General features: G+C 35.6%; 1 protein-coding gene across 1 annotated transcript in view; it reads right to left on the bottom strand.

Annotated features, from left to right (window-relative positions):
* Positions 1 to 18,831, bottom strand: part of LOC138695751 (allatostatin-A receptor-like) — an 865,724-nt gene that overhangs the window by 211,525 nt on the left and 635,368 nt on the right. The window contains exon 7 of the transcript XR_011331188.1: positions 5,137 to 5,203. The gene's annotated coding sequence lies outside the window, so the exon portion shown is untranslated. The remainder of the gene's footprint in view (positions 1 to 5,136; positions 5,204 to 18,831) is intronic.

The following is an 18,831-nucleotide window of genomic DNA, read 5'->3' as shown; positions in this document are numbered from 1 at the left end:
TAAGAAGTAACAATATAATTACTAATTTTATGCTCGACCATGCCGAAATGTAGTAATTATACATCTGGTAGCAGCCCTTTAATGGACGTCATTAAAGTACACCTATTCATTAAAGTTCAGGTGTTCCACCAGTCAGAAAACACCATTGTAGCAATATGAAAGCGCAAGTATCGATTATTCTCAGATATGCAAACGAAAGACAACTAGCGAAACGTCACGGGGGCTGGAAATCCAATACTGTCGCAGAAGGTTATGTTCTGTTACTATAATAATTAGCGTTAATTGTAAATAATATTCAAATAAATTCAATTTGTCATCTCGTTTTTCATTGTCTAAATCAATTTCAACGTTATATCAAGATTAATGTTTATTTTACTCTCTAGATTATATCAAGGTCAATGACATTTTTTTCTCGGAAAAAAATCAATACTTTCGCGTCTGCGCACATCTCACAATTTACGAGATATTGCACAAGGTCAGTTCCGCTCCCCAGTCAGATAAGAATAACGTGAATACTTATCAATAATTTCAAGTTAGAAATATGATCGAGCATAAAAAGTCGTATGAAACTTGACTATAATGGTAATTAAGACGCTCATATGAAAATTATGAAACTCGCTTGCGCTCGTTTCATAAACAAACATACTCACGTCTTAATTACTACCATTATAGGCTCGTTGCATAATGTACTATTTCAATCTTACCTTGCAAAGTATTGTGCAAAATTTTGGGTTAACTAGCACCATAAAGGATACCTTGCGTTTTTACGGTCTTTGTCTTGAAGAGGTGTAGGCTACGTATTGAATTAAAAGTCACATTCAAAGATTATATATTCTAAAGATCATGCCTTTAATTATACACACAATGACGCATAGCAAGACTAATGGCTTCCAAGTAACACACCTCTGAACGTGGATACTAGAGATGCATGTGACGTCACACTGCCGCGCCGCACTATATCGATTCCATCCTTACTTTAATTAATCATGTTGCATTCACTGTAATTCATATCCAAATCGCGAAAATTATCGTTCTTCTTTACATGACAAAGTGTTAAGCAGCTTCGATATTAAACAACGCAAGCCACGGGTGCGGCAGTGTGACGTCAGCAGGAGTGGTGGACAAGATTCCTTCGCTCGTATATTGAGAACCATTAGATGTTTTGAGTTGCGGTTTTCGGTGCTATCATCAGCTCCCTGTCGTCTACAACATATGAAAAAAAAAGTGTATATTTTTTTTTTGTTCAGTGCCCCTTTAAATAATAATTGGATATTCCAGACAACTAGTAAATCCCGAAAAGACAAAGTATATGATTATGTCTCGTGACGAGAATATTGTACGAAATGGAAATATAAAAATTGGAAATTTATCTTTTGAAGAGGTGGAGAAGTTCAAATATCCGGGAGCAACAGTAACAAATATAAATGACACTCGGGAGGAAATTAAACACACAATAAATATGGGAAATGCGTGTTATTATTCGGTTGAGAAGCTTTTATCATCCAGTCTGCTGTCAAAAAATCTGAAAGTTAGAATTTATAAAGCAGTTATATTACCGATTGTTCTGTATGGTTGTGAAACTTGGACTCTCACTTTGAGACAGGAACATAGGTTAAGGGTGTTTGAGAATAAGGTGCTTAGGAAAATATTTGGGGCTAAGAGGGATGAAGTTACAGGAGAATGGAGAAAGTTACACAACGCAGAGCTGCACGCATTGTATTCTTCACCTGACATAATTAGGAACATTAAATCCAGACGTTTTAGATGGGCAGGACATGTAGCACGTATGGGCGAATCCAGAAATGCATATAGAGTGTTAGTTGGGAGCCCGGAGGGAAAAAGACCTTTAGGGAGGCCGAGACGTAGATAGGAAGATAATATTAAAATCGATTTGAGGGAGGTGGGATATGATGATAGATTAATCTTGCTCAGGATAGGAACCAATGGCGGGCTTATGTGAGGGCGGCAATGAACCTCCGGGTTTCTTAAAAGCCAGTAAGTAGTAAGTAGTAGTATATTCTAGACAACTGTTCTATTCTAAACATTTTATGTCAAAATTACATAGTGATAAGATGGTCATAAGCATCTGTAAATTCTTTATTACGGGCTGGAAGTGTAGAATTACTTTAATACAACATTCTCTAATTTTGAACATGGAGAAAGTAATAATAGAAACTGGAATCTTAACTACTTATCAGTGTAGAAGACAGAATTTTTTAGTGCACATATGAGTAATTCAGTTAATACAGCGTGTTTAAAGAATTTGTGTTACTACTTACGTGAAACTGCACTGTAAAAACAAATATAAATTCTTGCTGTAGGCTATAATTTTGTTTATGGATTAATAAATGGAGAAAATAACATTGAAAAGTTTAGTTCTTCACTGTTTTGATAATGAAATGATGAAAATTCAGATCACTCTATTAAGCCGTACATAAATTAGAATTAATAACAACAAAAAATCTTCTTAGTTGCCATGGTCTAAAGATGAAATATTCTGTACGTCACATAGGGTAAAGTTTTCCGTATAAGAAAGTATAAATGGAATAATTGAATCATAATGTTATGCAGTCAAATTCAATTCCCCTCAGATTAAACTCCATTACTATTTCTATTTGTTATTCATTAAACGCTTAAAGCAAAAACATCGGCGTAATTATAAAACCAATCATCGGTGCCGGTATTGAATTGTTAAATAATAAATTGTATAATGAGAAAGAAATAGCTAGTAAAATGTTGGACATTTCTCTGTCATTAATATTCAGTATTTTGAACTATTTCATCATGTGGGTTTGTGTGTACCATTGGAGTCAAGACACGCGAGCAGATGATGGTGGATTTTATGCTTAAATAAGCTCTCAGTATATGGAACAAATTAAAGTTGTTGATTCCATGTAAAAGATTTCTTCGCTAGCGGCGTAGTTCAGAGGGAAGGCGCTGCTCTCCTGATTCGCAGTGCGCAGGCATTGTTTCGATTCCCGGTCGCGCTTATTATCTGGCTAGCATTTTTCCTTACTTTTTCTCTATTTGTAAGGTGAATGTTGGGTTAGCCATTGGAACTCTTTAGTGTCCTGTCACAAATAAGTTATACGTTTTCTCCATCACCAATCGGTATTCTATTGACGTTAGATAACTTCGCATTTGATACACGGTCGTTAAGTACCCTTGTTAAAATGTATTGCATATATGTAAGTTGGAAGAAGAGCAGTTTGGCGTCAGGATGGGAAAAGGTACGAGGGATGCAATTGGATTGCTACGAACAATAGGTGAAAGATACCTAGAGGAGAAGTGTATATAATATTTGTGGATCTAGAGAGGCGTTTGACAGAGTGGATTGGAATAAACTGATGGGGATCCTAAAGAAAATTGGCGTGGATTGGAAAGATAGGAGGCTGTTCAGTAACCTTTATATGAAGCATCGAGTTAATCAGGATAGAAGAAGAAATGTCAGAAGGAAGCGAAATAGGGAGAGGAGTACGTCAAGGTGCGCTTTATCACCTACCCTGTTCAATATCTACTTGGAGGATTTAGTGAAGAACTGTTTTCAGAACATGGGTGGAGTGATAATAAATTGCATCATATTTCCTGATGAAATGGCGATATTAGCAGAAGGGGAGATGATCCTAAATGATATGCTACTGGGCTAAATGACAGCTGTGAGCAGTATGGGATGAAGATAAATGCAAACAAGACGAAGACCATGGCCATAGGAAGAGAAATAAATAAGGTAAACTTACGAATTCTAAATGAGGCAGTAGAGCAAGTGGACAGCTTCAAATACTTGGGGTGTACTATAAGCAGTAACATGAGCTGCTGCCAGGAAGTCAAAAGGAGGATAGCAATGGTTAAGGGAACTTTTAATAACAAAAGGAGCATCTTCTGCGGACCTCTGGGAAAAGAAGCAAGGAAGAGACTAGTGAAGTGTTTTGTATGGAGTGTGAAACTATTTTATATTAATAATATTGTAACCTATAAAGTTTAGCTACATTTCTCTTAAAATAAAATGATACTGTATTAGTAGTCTTATAATTAAAATATATCTACAGATTTGAATTCGTAACCTATTTGTTTCCATATTTAGTTTCTCTTAATAAATTATCTTTATATAATTGTGTTTTTATTATAAGGATAACGATGCCTTTGAAACTAAATGATCAATTTCTCGTCTAATGAATCCAATTTAACGCGACATTCATTAGTTCTTCCTGTGCAGTGCGATAGTGTTTTTTTCCGAATCACGTCAACGCGACTATGAAAGCCTGGAGTTTGCAAACTCTGGCGTTAGCGTCTGATATAATTTTAATGTTTATGTAAGTCATTGTGAATGGATCCAGTACGTTTGCGCTTACTTTCCATTGTGAGTGGGCCCTAATAATCTGACGTCTAATGATAACATTCCGGTTTGCTCTCTGCATCTCTGGACTCCGGACTTCGAGAGCGAGGGGACATTTCAATGAAAAGCTGTTCGAGACTACCGTTACCGGTACTTGAAAGATGAAACAGTGGGAGGGAAATTGTTGTGCTACTCCGCTTGGGGTCTCTTTATTTGTTGGGCGAACAGTACCAAATAACCTAGAAAGTATGCATCTTGAGGTGTAGCGGAAGGTTAAGCAGCTGTCATGTGTGACCTGTTATCACTCGCCACTACAACTAGCGTCCGCATGCTAATCGGTGATCGTAAGGTAATTAGTGGAGCATATAGGGCAATGCTGCTATATATTGTCTCAGACTATTGTCACCTTCATGGGGGGTCTGTGGTAACAGCATAGCAGTACCCTAGATATCTGAATTAGAGCTCAATTGTCGAAGGTTACTAGGGTAACAGGTCCAACTCCGGACACTCGCTGTTGTTGCAATTATTAACAAATGAAGTACAGTAATTAAATTTTCATTTCTTCTTATCGAGCACGCTCTCGACCTCTTCTCTCGACGTGTGGAGCGGTGTTCACTGTCAAGCAGGAACACAGAGGTTCGTGTGAAAAGAAATTTAGGAAGATAATCACAGGTCTACGAAGTGGAAATCTATGCGAAGCCATTTCCGCTAGTTCTGAATTGAAAATAAGATGATATGAATGACAACGAATATAGCATTGTGGTTACTATTAAAAGTTACTGAGGAAGAGTGAGATATCCTACCTTCAATTTCCTCATTTCTTCCGTGGGCTGAAGTTGAATGATGTTACAGGATGCCCAACATTTCGTCCTGCAAAAAAAAAAAAAATACCATTAATTACGCACTATCAGTGACTTTGAATCATGCATGCTATGCTTGAAGTACCGTGTTACCAATAGGGGTATAGTGCCTTGATTTTTACAGGAGGGAACATATATATAGACTATATATATCAAAAGAAGACGAATTTTTGCACCAGGAAACGAGTTTATATTGTTATCTCTATAAAAATTTGTTTAAAAAAAGCAGAAAGATTACCCAACTAATTGTTGTTTAAATACTTCAAAGTTTTCAATATTAAACAAATGTATTATTTTATTTTGTTAAAATATTTTCATAGAAATTTTAATAACTTTGAAGGGTATATACATAAATATAGAACTAAAAAAATGAATTCTCTGCGTTTGTCTGAACCAAAATGTAAAACCAATGCAGCTTTTTATCATAGCATGAGTCAAGGTCCCAGATTATTAAACAAATTTTATTCCAATATTATTTCAACCACGAATCCTCTCCAAATTAATAAAAAAAAATTGTATTGGATTTATAGTTTGGGTTTAAACATATTAAACACTTTTCAATCTGTATTCACTCTCAATTTTAATTTTATTTTTGTCTGTATTGGAATCCCCTCCTGAGCACGAGTCTTACTCATTCAGGAGTGGGCTAGTTTATCTTTCATTGTATTTATTAACTTGTGTTCATTTCAAACTTACTAGCAATAAAAATAAATAAATAAATAAATAAATAAATAAATAAATAAATAAATAAATAAATGTGGCCTATGTGTACCTATGGTAAACATTAATTTTTATTTTTACGATACACTAATATTCGAGTATGCAAAACGATGTTCTTCAATTTGCATATAAAACGTTGGCGTGCATAACTGTGAACATGATGTTAGGCTATTTGTGGAGAGAAAACACTGATCAGAGGGGGCATGTGAAGTGGGATCGTATCTATTGTCATACCTTAAAACTGTAAATACTGGAGCAAATCACTTAACAGTATATTAAATAACGTGTGGAGGACAAAACAGAAACCAGTACATAGCTTCATTTTGAGTCTCCATTGTCCGTCATTCACAGTTTAAGAAGTAGACTGTAAGTTTCTATAATTTGGGTATTCTTTCCTCCCTATTGAGCCAGATAAAGGCAAAGCCAAAAATCTCTCTATCGTAGACGATTATGAGGGTTTAATGCAAAACTGTAGGAGAAAAAAAGCCTTTGTTGTAAAGAAAGTGGAACAGTCGGACTTCCTTAATATCAAAGATATTACAAAATGCAATTTTTTGGTGTGTAAAGGCACTACAGATGGTAACAAGGTCCAATGGATGAAAATTAAATGGCTGAGGTGCGAATCAGCTAAAGCAGTGAAAATTAAATTTCGTTATTCTCTAAATAACCTAGAAGCAGTTTTTCGAAAATTTAGAAATGGAAAAGTGGGCTCTGAGACAGCTTTTGGAGATGGCCCACTAGCACATTTTTGTTTAGGCAAGATAATTGTAGTGCCATAGTGGGCCAACTCCAAGACTTTGAAATACGTGCAATTTCATGATAAGTTATAATTAAGGCAAAATAAATGTTTTTCCTTTTTATGTCATATATAATTTACCTTTTTTATATATTAAATTCATAATTACTTATTAATATTCATTCAATGAATTATTTTATGTATTTAACTTTATCATAATTTTTCCCAGTTTCATGAAAATGGCACTTGGCCTACTATGGCTCTGAGCCCTTCAATTACGGCAATGGTAACAAGTTTACAATAACAGTAACGGTAACCAGATTACGATAACGATAATAACAATTATGATAACGGACCGGCGATACCATAACGAAAATGACGATTACGGTAATGATTACGACTTTACGATAACTATAATGGTACCGACGATTACGATAACTATAACGGCAATCATGATAACGGTCCGACGGAACGATAACGTAAACTATTACGGTAACGGTAACGAGTTTACGATAACTGTAACGGTAACGACGATTACGATAACGGCAATCATGATAACGGACCGATGATACGATAACGAAAACGATTACGGTAACGGTAACGAGTTTACGATAACTGTAACGGTAAAGACGATTACGATAACGATAACGGCAATCATGATAACGGACAGACGATACGATCACGAAAACGACGATTACGGTAACGGTTACGAGTTTACGATAACTGTAACGGTAACGACGATTACGATAACGACAATCATGATAATGGACCGACGATACGATAACGAAAACGATTACGGTAACGGTAACGAGTTTACGATAACTGTAACGGTAAAGACGATTACGATAACGATAACGGCAATCATGATAACGGACAGACGATACGATAACGAAAACGACGATTACGGTAACGGTTACGAGTTTACGATAACTGTAACGGTAACGACGATTACGATAACGATAACCATGATAACGGACAGACGATACGATAATGAAAACGACGATTACGGTAACGAATACGAGTTATGCGATAACTGTAACGGTAACGACGATTACGATAACGATAATCATGATAACGGACCGACGATACGATAACGAAAACGATTACAGTAACTGTAACGAATTTACGATAACGGTAATGGTAACGAACATTACGATAACGGCAATTATGATAACGAAAGCAACGATACGATAGCGAGGACGACGATTATGGTAACGGTAACGATTATTCTACAACGATAACGACTGCGATAACGATAACTACAATCAAAATACAATACCGGTGGCAACGATTACAGTAGGCCTACCAGTAACTACGATTAGCGTACGTTAACGATAATTACATTTATGTTAACGATAAGGATTGTTTCGATTACGACAAAGATTATGCCCATGATAACGATGATCATTACTATACAACAATGATGATAAGTACGATGGCAATAATGACGATAGATACCATTACGATACTAACGACGACGATGAAAATTATTGATTCGAATAACGAAAATATTGGGTGTTCATTTCAAAGTGTGTCATGACGTCACTGTTGTGAGTCAGCGATTTGAAGCGAGTTTCAGCTTTTATGTCAGAGAAGTTGCCTAATATTCAAGGCGTTCAATCTGAACTTGAGAACGTGTACGGTATAACTTGAACGTCGTAGCAACAGATGGCGGTCTGCACGGTCTGTGTGCTCTTTCGAACTGTGTTTTGCGCGGCCAAGTCGTACGCAGGGTATTTGTTATCATCGGTTGCGTACGGCAGCATTCCACAACACAAATCAAATGCTCCGTGTCCATGTTGACCGTCGAAGTTAATGTCAACAAATACGTAAGTAATCGTCTTAACCCTCTCGCCATATCCCGACAGTAAGAAAAAAACTCACCTCAGTACATGTTTCTAAACAGTTCACATTCCTGCCACTACAGGCGTTACCGTACGTATCGGTACGTACTCTTCAGAATGAACGCCGTACTTGCTAGGCAACTTCTCTGGCACATAGGTAATACCTTCGCGGAAGTGTAGGAAGATTGAATTCTCTAGGCCAGCCTTGGCGAAAATGCGATCGTGCGCCGAGCCACTGTGTAATCTGCAACATGCATAGCACCTATGGAGGGAGGCAGACACCCGAAGGGAAAGTGAAGCAACTGTCTGACTTATTAACGGGTTTTCATTTTCTTTACGTCAATCACTTAAATGTAATTTTATACAGTACAAGATTACAAACTAAAATTTAGTATGTGTAACGAAGAAAGAAATGAACAAGAAAACATAGAACACATTATCACAACCTAAAATTAACGGTCTTCAGAATGTCTCTGCGACAAAGTTTCAAAATCAGGAATTATGTCACTTACTGCCAGTCGTAGTTGATCACGAAGGTATTTGTCTGTCAGTCGTGATCTAAATTTGGTTTTTACTATTTTAATTGTTGAAAATTTTTCACAAACGTAAGTTGTAGCGAACATGGCTTCAACAGAGCAAGCGAAAGAACGAAGCTTCGGATATTTATTTTTTGGCAAAGATTTTAAAAGTTCAACATTTGTCAAGTCCTCACATCTGCCTTTCATTTAACATCACATTGTAAATCTGTGAGTTTAAATTGAAGATCTAATAGCATTATTCGTACATTTGCTGAAAAAGGATCGACGTACAGAGATGATGATGATGATGATGATAATAATAATAATAATAATAATAATAATAATAATAATAATATTAATAATAATAATAATAATAATAATGTACCTTTTAATGTTTCATCAGTAACATGTAGTAACTTATAATGCCGTTTTATGTTATACAACCGTTTTCCTCGTAATACTTGTGAACAAATCATACATTTAATATTCTCATCATATTGGCAGCAAAAAAATGCGTCCTCCCATCCTACTTGAAACTTTCGTTTTTGTAGAGGTACATGGTTTCGAGAGAGACATTGCGACGATACGCCACTCGCAGGTCAGAGACAAATAGAAATGGAACGGAGTTTGACTCCAGTGAGTGAGAGGGTGGGGGTTGAGGGAGGTAGGAAGCGCACAGCTATCATTGCGAGCCACAATGTGCTCGTGAGTCACATTTTCGCCACGGCTGCTCTAGGCTCATCGGCTAGCCATATGACGGCATACAGCGAGCCATGACACACTTTGAACTGGACACGCAGTATTAGAATGGAGATTATGATGATTTTCAGAGCGCTGGCGTTGACGATGGCGAAATAATACGATGATGATGATGATGATGATGATGATGATGATGATGATGTGTTAGTAATTTGAGAACTGATTTCCTCAACTGCTGAAGCATTTAGTTGTCCATAATTAACTTACCATGGTGTAGTGCGGTAAGGGTTTCAGTTAATATGATGAGTCGCACACTGTTTGGGCTCGCTCGGGGTTGTGAACCGTGTTGCCGTTGACAACTGGCGGGAGCGCGGCAACCCCCATCTCAACATGAAAACGCTCTCAGACGGGGTGTCACTCACGCTATAACTCGCGGGGGGGGGGGGCAGAGTATCTGCCTGTCAGTCGGTTATTCGGAATTTGTGATCGTTTTTTGTTTCCTCCCTGGCGAGTGTTCAAAATGCTGATGGCTGGATAATTTATCTAGCAATGTAATGTTTTATTCAGCATTCTGAGTCGAGCGGCTATGCAAGTGCAATCCATCTGGCATCTCAATTAGCTTGCTACCGGGAATTGTTGCAATTAAGTTCCATAACATCCACCTGGGCTGGAACGCTTCTACTTCTCTTCTCCTTGCTGTTTTTTAGTAGGTTATTTTACGACGCTTTATCAACATCACTCGGCTGTTAAGTCTCTCTTCTACATTTTTACTCCATTATATTCCAGTTCGCATTTTGTCTACTTATTTTACTTTCCAATTCATTTTTAATTTTCAGAGAAGTCTATATTGTATCTTAAAAGTATTTATTTCAGTCACTGACTTCACAGCATATGTTTAAGGTGCTACACCTTTACATTACATATTTAAAAGACGTATGAACGTTTTCGTTGGTCTACGCCAACATCATCAGATACGAAGTACATTTCAGCAATATCAGTGCTCTCTACATAATATCTACAAATACAAAACATATTTAGTGGCATGCAAAATGAGACATATTATAAAATCAACATTGCTGTGATACACATTGACATTCTATATGACTGCCTTGATTGTCACTTACTTAAAATACACGTATAGATTACAAAAAATATTGATTTACATATATATAAATGCAAGTTTTCACATATGAGATAATAAAATGACATGATTTAAAAAGCGATAAAAATAATAAAATATAAAACTAAGATAAAAAGTATCATTGATGTGAAGGGTTGCAAAAATACAGTAATTACATTTATTATATTATATACAGAAATAGGAATATAATAAATGTAATTACTGTATTTTTGCAACTCTTCATATCCATGATACTTTTTATCTTAGTTTTATATTTTATTATTTTTATCGCTTTTTAAATCATGTCATTTTATTATCTCATATGTGAAGACTTGCATTTATATATATATATATATATATATATATATGTAAATCAATATTTTTTTGTAATCTATACGTGTATTTTAAGTAAGTGACAATCAAGGCAGTCATATTGAATGTCAATGTGTATCACAGCAATGTTGGTTTTTAATATGTCTCATTTTGCATGCCACTAAATATGTTTTGTACTTGTAGATATCATGTAGAGAGCACTGATATTGCTGAAATGTACTTCGTATCTGATGATGTTGGCGTAGACCAACGAAAACGTTCATACTCTTTTAAATATGTAATGTAAAGGTGTAGCACCTTAAACATATGCTGTGAAGTCAGTGACTGAAATAAATACTTTTAAGATACTTATTTTACGCCTTTTTTACTTGCTTCTTTCTTTCATTACATTCTATTCCTTCTTCTTCCCTGTTTTATTCTAATTTTATTCCTTTCTTCTTCTCCTCTTCTTCCTCCGTTTCTTCTTCACATCCTTTTCTTTGACATCATGTCACATTTAAAGTCGAAATATCCTTGAAATTAAATAGATTTTTTAAAATCGATTTGTATTAATACATTTTTAGCGCAAATAACTGGTCCTGTAGTAATCCCTCGGTGAGTAAGTGCTGGGTATCAAGGACCCGAGCGACGGTGACTTTGACACCTTTACTCAAATGATGATGTGGTAAATAGGATTAACCTAGGACAGCCGTGGCGAAAATGTAACTCACGAGCACATTGTGGCTCGCAATGATAGCTGTGCATGTCTCTTGCTCCCCCAACTCCCACCCTCTCACTCACTGGAGTCAAACTCCGTTCCATTTGTATTTATCTCTGACCTGCGAGTGGCGTATCGTCGCAATGTCTCTCTCGAAACCATGTACCTCTACAAAAACGAAAGTTTCAAGTAGGATGGGAGGACGCATTTTTTTGCTGACAATATGGTGAGAATATTAAATGTATGATGTTCACGAGTATTACGAGGAAAACGGTTGTATAACATAAAACGGCATTATACTACAAGTCACTCATGAAAAATGTGTTGTTATTATTATTATTATTATTATTATTATTATCTCTGTACGTCGATCCTTTTTCAGCAGATGTACGAATAATGCGGTTAGGTCTTCAATTTAAACTCACAGATTTACAATGTAATGTTAGAATGAAAATTAGATGTAAGAACTTGAGAAATGTTGAACTTTTCAAATCTTTGCCAAAAAATAAATATCCGAAGCTTCCTTCTTTCGCTTGCTCTGTTGAAGCCATGTTCGCTACAACTCACGTTTGTGAAAAATTATTTTCAACAATGAAAATAGTAAAAACCAAATTTAGATCACGACTGACAGACAAATACCTTCGTGATCAACTACGACTGGCAGTAAGTGACATAATTCCTGATTTTGAAACTCTGTCGCAGAGACATTCTGAAGACAGTTAATTTTAGGTTGTGATAATGTGTGCTATGTTTTCTTGTTCATTTCTTTCTTCGTTACACGTACTAAACATTAGTTTGTAATCTTATACTCTATAAAACTATATTTAAGTGCTTGACGTAAGGAAAATGAAAATCCGTTAATAAGTCAGACATTGCTTCACTTCCCCTTCGGGTGTCCGCCTCCCTCCATAGGTGCTATGCACGTTGCAGGTTACACAGTGTCTCGGCGCACGATCACATTTTCGCCACGGCTGACCTAGGAAATCCACCCCAACTCCACTAAAGTTTGCAGGTTTTCTCTATTAAATATTAGTTTTTTTACAAGTTCCAATAACAATTTTGAAACAGAAAATTCATCCCTTGTTCTAAATTATCGAGATTAGTATTGTCACTAGGAGAGACGAAGAGAGAGAGAGAGAGAGAGAGAGAGAGAGAGAGAGAGAGAGGAGTTCTTGTGATGGGCGTAGACGTTTGTGCCAATACAGGATTGAATTAGTGACGGATCATTATCCAGGAATTTGATCGATTAGGGATAAGAAAGGGGCTGTGCGTTTTACAGAACAGCAGCACAGTGTTGCTGAACGGTGCAGTGGCCATTAGTGGCTTTGTTCTGTAGCTAGTCTGCCCGCTCAACTGGAGAACAATAACGTGCAGACTTTAAGAAGACGCGCCCCATTACGTTCCAGAATTCTAAAGATTGGCGAGAGAGACGTAACGTAAATAGTCACTGGGAAGTGTGCTTTGAATATTGCCTTCCTATTGTCTGGGAGAATGGATTTCATACTTGAATTATTAATTTGTACATGACCCTAGTTTAGAATTCTGTGTTCTGTTTCCCTTTTAACGTGAGAATTGCAATGAAATTGCCCTGTTTTCTTATAATACGATGACGTCATTCGCGGTACCATGGAAACAGTGCTGTAAATTGTTTCCCGCGTTGTCCATCTCGTTTTATTATCCATTTATTTAGAAACTAGCCGTACCCGTGCGCTCCGCTGCTCCCGTTAGAAATAAATATAAAGTAATTACATAATTAAAATAGGACATTTGATCCAGGAAATATTCGTGTTTGATAGAAGGATAAATCCTTTAATATATTACTTAATTTAAATTGTATTAAATAATTAAAATGCGATCATTTTGATCCAGAGACACTCATTTGGTGCAGTGACAATTCCTTTAACATGTTTTTAATTGTTATTACCAATTGAGGAGCGTTTTTGCAAAAGTCGATAGATGCAGAAATTTTCGAAATGATTGACATATGGATATTGTATGTTTTCTACCTCCGGAATCGATCTATGAAATCAAATTTACTAAAACTTGATTCATACCGTATGTAGAGACTACCAAACCTTCCAGGTTTTTTTCAAAACTCGATAGATCCTGTCACTTAGTGTAATTTCTGTAAAATCCTGATTTCTGCATCTATCGACTTTTGCAAAAACGCTTCTCAATTATTTTTGGAAAAGCGAAAATTACTGGAAAAAGTTTGGCTACAGATTTATTATTATGTTATGTTATATATTTGATATTATTATATTATATTATATTATATTATATTATATTATATTATATTATATTATATTATATTATATTTGATATTATATTATATATAAAAAGTGTGTTGATAACGGATGTGCTCCAATTAGAAAGTTTTTAATTTGTTGTGGGGGCTCTTGAATCTCAGGAGGAACAGCTTTTACAACAGCGCAATATAATCTGCTTGGCTCATTACCCAATTTTTTTGCATTGCATTTATTGCATATATATATATATATATATATATATTTTTTATGTATTTTAACACGATTCAATTCAGCATAGTTAAAATTGGGGATTATAAAATAATGGATTACTAAGCTAACGTACTATTACTGCATACTAAATCAATACACACTCGTTGTTCGTTAATTCTCTGAGATTAAAATGAATGTGTAGATAAAAATTATTTTAGGAAATACAGGAAACGAATGTACAGAATAGCCTATCAAGTTTTCTGTGCATAAGAAGCTATTTTAATCTTACCTGTCCTCGATTCACTCACAAGTTACTGTAATAAGATTATAGCATTATGTCCATCTAGTGAAACTACACTTTCCAATGGTGAAATAATAATTAATTATAAAAATCGGTTAATTTAGCTTCCGATATTACTTCATAAAAACACAGAAACATTCTCTGTAGGCTATGTTTCATAGCTTTCGATTGTTGTTGTCCAAGGCCCCTTATAGACGAAGTCATTATTTTGTTTTTTTATTTCATTACACCGCCTTAGATGACAGTTATTTTAATTTTAAAACTTTTTTATCTCATCAAATATCAGTCCCATCAAAATTTTTCAAGGAATAAAACTTATCAGAAATCATTTTTAAAGAAACTTTTGTTATGTAACATATTTCACAAAAATCTATAATAAGCGAGATATTTCGATTTATTTAATTCAGGCCCCCTTATAACCCCCCTTTTAAATAACGTATTTTGAATGCCATATAGCCTAAAATCTAAGCTACAACGAACTTAATTTATATTCCAATTTTCATCGAAATCCGTTCAGCCATCATTGCGTGAAAAGGTAACAAACATCCAGACAGACAGATAGACAGACAGACATACAAGCAAATGTGTCAAAAAAGCGATTTTCGGTTTCAGGATGGTTAATTATACATGTTAACATCAATATTTTTGGAAAATCGAAAATTACCAGAAAAATTTTTGCTACAGATTTATTATTAGTATAGATATAAGAATCACATTGACGATTTCTCGTTTTTTGTTTTCCGCCTTTGCCCTACAGAATTTCCTTCAGTGGGACAGCCAGACATATGGCCTTTGGGCTAGAAGCACACAAGATGTGTCCCAAGGGCCTTTGCAAAGATTGGATTTCTGTAGTGTACCTTTTAAATGTTCGTTCTCCCCTTCTCGCCATTCTTACATTTATTCATACAGGATGACAGATCGAATGGAAAACGTCAGCGAAATGCCTGGGCATTAGGCCTACCCTCGACCACAGACAACTTTTCGACCCGTATTGACAGGAAACGGTTAATAATAAGAAGAAATAATAATGCATGCACTCGCCGGATAAATATGTCAAAAGGATTTACAATTTTGAACCAAAATTTAAAAATCATATTGGGGTTACCCTATGTAACTCAGGCATATTTCACGCATAAAAACTTAAAAGCTTGGACAGTTCCGATTCTTTTTCCAACATATTATAAAAGTCATAACCACGAAAACTGTTTAACATCAAGTTTAGGTAGTTACAGCCTGGCGTTTCACTGTAAGATGAAGTTCAGTGCATAATTAATACGACAAAGTGTACCGTACACAACATGATTTAATAAAGGAAAAAGAAGCGTGGTTGCATGAGGGAATAGTAATATGCGTTACAAGAGCGGTATGTTGAAGTTTTCATGTTCGAGGAAAAGTTTGAAAAAGCGAAACGTAGTTGAGCTTTTTTAATTTCCGAGAATTGAAAGAAAACATACCGCTCGTGTATCGTACATTATTTTGTGCGAACATCGTTTATTACATACCTCAAAGAGGAATTTCTAATTAGTTGCAATGAAATCTCCACCTTGGTTTCTGTTCCATGACGGCAAATTTGCAAAACAAAAATATCTATCTTCAACATTGTTGCTTTAAAATGTTTTCTGTGTTTACTATACTCTAGCAGGCCGTGATATACGTCTGTCTTTTTTTTCCCCCAGTCTATGACGAGTCTGGAATCTTGTTGATTTTTTCACGGCTTCCTTAATGTTACTTGCATCACGAATGCAGTAACTTTAGTGGAGTTGTGGAGTTTACTTAATTTTTGCAAATATTTAAAAACAATAATTAACAGTGCAATGTAGGTGAAATTGCAGTGTTACGTTTCCAATTTATAATTATATTACTATAGTGAACGTCTCTAAAAATAATATGTTAAAAGCCTAAAGCAGTAAAATCAATATGTCACTTGAACGGTAAAAAGAGGGAAATTGTTATGTGTGTTAGGTTGGGAATTCTGAATGTGGAATTTTAGACTTTCCGCGGATTGGTTTTGTGCGGAAACCAAGCAAATACGCACGATCTCGCACAAAAGAATTGTATGCAGTAATTAATATAATATTTATAGTTGACATATTGTATAAGTTATAACTTATGATCTGTAGAGATCCTTTAATAGCCAAAACGAATAAATCGGTAATTTTTTTTTATTTTTTATTATTATTTTTTTATTTATTTTATTTATTTATTTATTTTTTTTGAAGGGAACCCAAGTTTTTTAAAGAAAACCATTACAGATTTTGGTATTGTACCTCTTGCTCCTGTGAAAAGTCAGCGGATTAATTATTCCTCTTTGAAGAAGGGAATCGCTGGATCGTAAATCGTCCGTTTTCTTCAGGTTGACTAGAGCTGATGTGCGCGTGTCCTGTGCACGGCGATGTCAATCTGCTCAGCAATGCATGGAACTTCTTCATGGCCTTCATAACCCTTCCGGGAAAAGCGGCTGCAAGTTTTGATCTTATTCTGTGGTGTCTCGAGTTCCTGAGGAAGTCTCATCTTGGCCATGGGTCTATTCTTCACGCCCACTGCCTTTTCGATTGTATCTAATGTTTGCATTACATACTCCTGTTGTAATGTAGCCTACCAAATGTATAGTAATAATTCAAGGAAGAGTACGAGGTGAACATGGATTTAATTTTTCATGGATTCTCCACTTTATCTGTACTGCACGAAGAACAAGCTGTGTCTGTGGTACAAGTTCTAACGTGCTGGCCTTCTATTCTGTCGGCTCGGGTTCGATTCACGACCAGGTCGTGATGGAATTTCTGGTTGTACAAAGCAGACGTTACAGAGGGTTTTTCTCGGAGTTTTCTCATTTTCTTCTTATCATTCCACGAACATTCTCCATTTCCTCCTCTTTTCATCTATCATCTGTAATAGTAAAAATACGCTGGGCTGAAGTCTTGGGTTTGATCCTGATAAAAGTAGGGTTTGGGTTATCAGACTACTTGTGTGCGAATGAGATGTGACTCTAAGGGGCTGACGCAGGATGGCCCACCTGTCACGAATGCCACACAGGCTACCTGTCGGACCTGGACAATCACCGCATAGATAGAGGTCAGAATGGGCCACAGCATGCCTACCGTCCTGGGTTCAACTGGGAACTCACCACTTTAATGCCTAACGACCTACGGTGGACAAACACGAGCCTCATCTCTCATATCTCTCATACGTTATCGCAGTAGAAATCTGCGCCGTAAATATTCAGAGATGACGTGGAATCTGCATACGTGGAATGTTGTTGTGGTGAAGAGATGATTCAGCTGAAATTTCCTAGTTTTTCATTGGTTTCTCGTGAAAGCTGTTTCACTTTGCGTATTTTCTTCCTGTTTATCGTAGTATTCTGTCGCTGGATTAAGTAGGGGAGAAGTGGGTACAGTGAGACAGGGAGAACAGTGAGACATTTTTATTAGATGGTAAATTTTGATGTTGAGATGTTGGTAACAGTGGAGTTGTATGTTGCATGAGTAAAGTAACAGTATTTTCATACTCGATTTATTCCAGTTATAAAGGTGAGTGATTAAAAATAATTCGTAATTTTTCACTCTAGAAGTAAAATTTTGGCTTGTGTTTAATTTAATGTAGGTTATATTGGATATTCAAATGAGATATAAATATGAATGTTTTGTTACCTAATACTATGGAATTTGAGATTATGTTTGGCAAAGTTTCGTCTTTCTTGTTGTAATTTTGAAGTGATGGCATCATTTTTAAATGAACTATGCGTAAAGGGAACAGTGAGACATGCCATTGAAGGGTACACTGAGACGTCTCACTGTTCCCATGTACCAATGATTTGCAAAAACAAACTGTAATTATATTACATTTACTGGTAACTAACATTAAAAATGAACATACTAGTAACCAATTTAGGAACTGTAGCTTAAAATAATGGATACATTACATTTTAATGGTTTCATAAATAAAAAATTATTCACAAAATTTAAGAAAATGTTAAAAAATAATAAAGAATTACATTAAATTCTTATAATCATAAGCTTTGTTGTTACCAAAAATTCATTTCATTTTCTCGCAAAAGTTTGAAATGTCATGGAAAATTCACTTTTCCAAATGTTCCAGATGTTTCAATGGTTTCGAAGTCAGACATCAAAATGATTCTAAATAAGCCTACAGAACATGTCAAGATAAAGAGACAGCAAGTTTTCTTTTGAAATAAATGTAAAACATTTCAATGT

Source organism: Periplaneta americana, chromosome 3, assembly GCF_040183065.1.
Source record: "Periplaneta americana isolate PAMFEO1 chromosome 3, P.americana_PAMFEO1_priV1, whole genome shotgun sequence".
In the NCBI taxonomy this organism is placed as follows: Eukaryota; Metazoa; Arthropoda; class Insecta; order Blattodea; family Blattidae; genus Periplaneta; species Periplaneta americana.
This window is presented reverse-complemented; position numbering and strand designations above follow the sequence as displayed.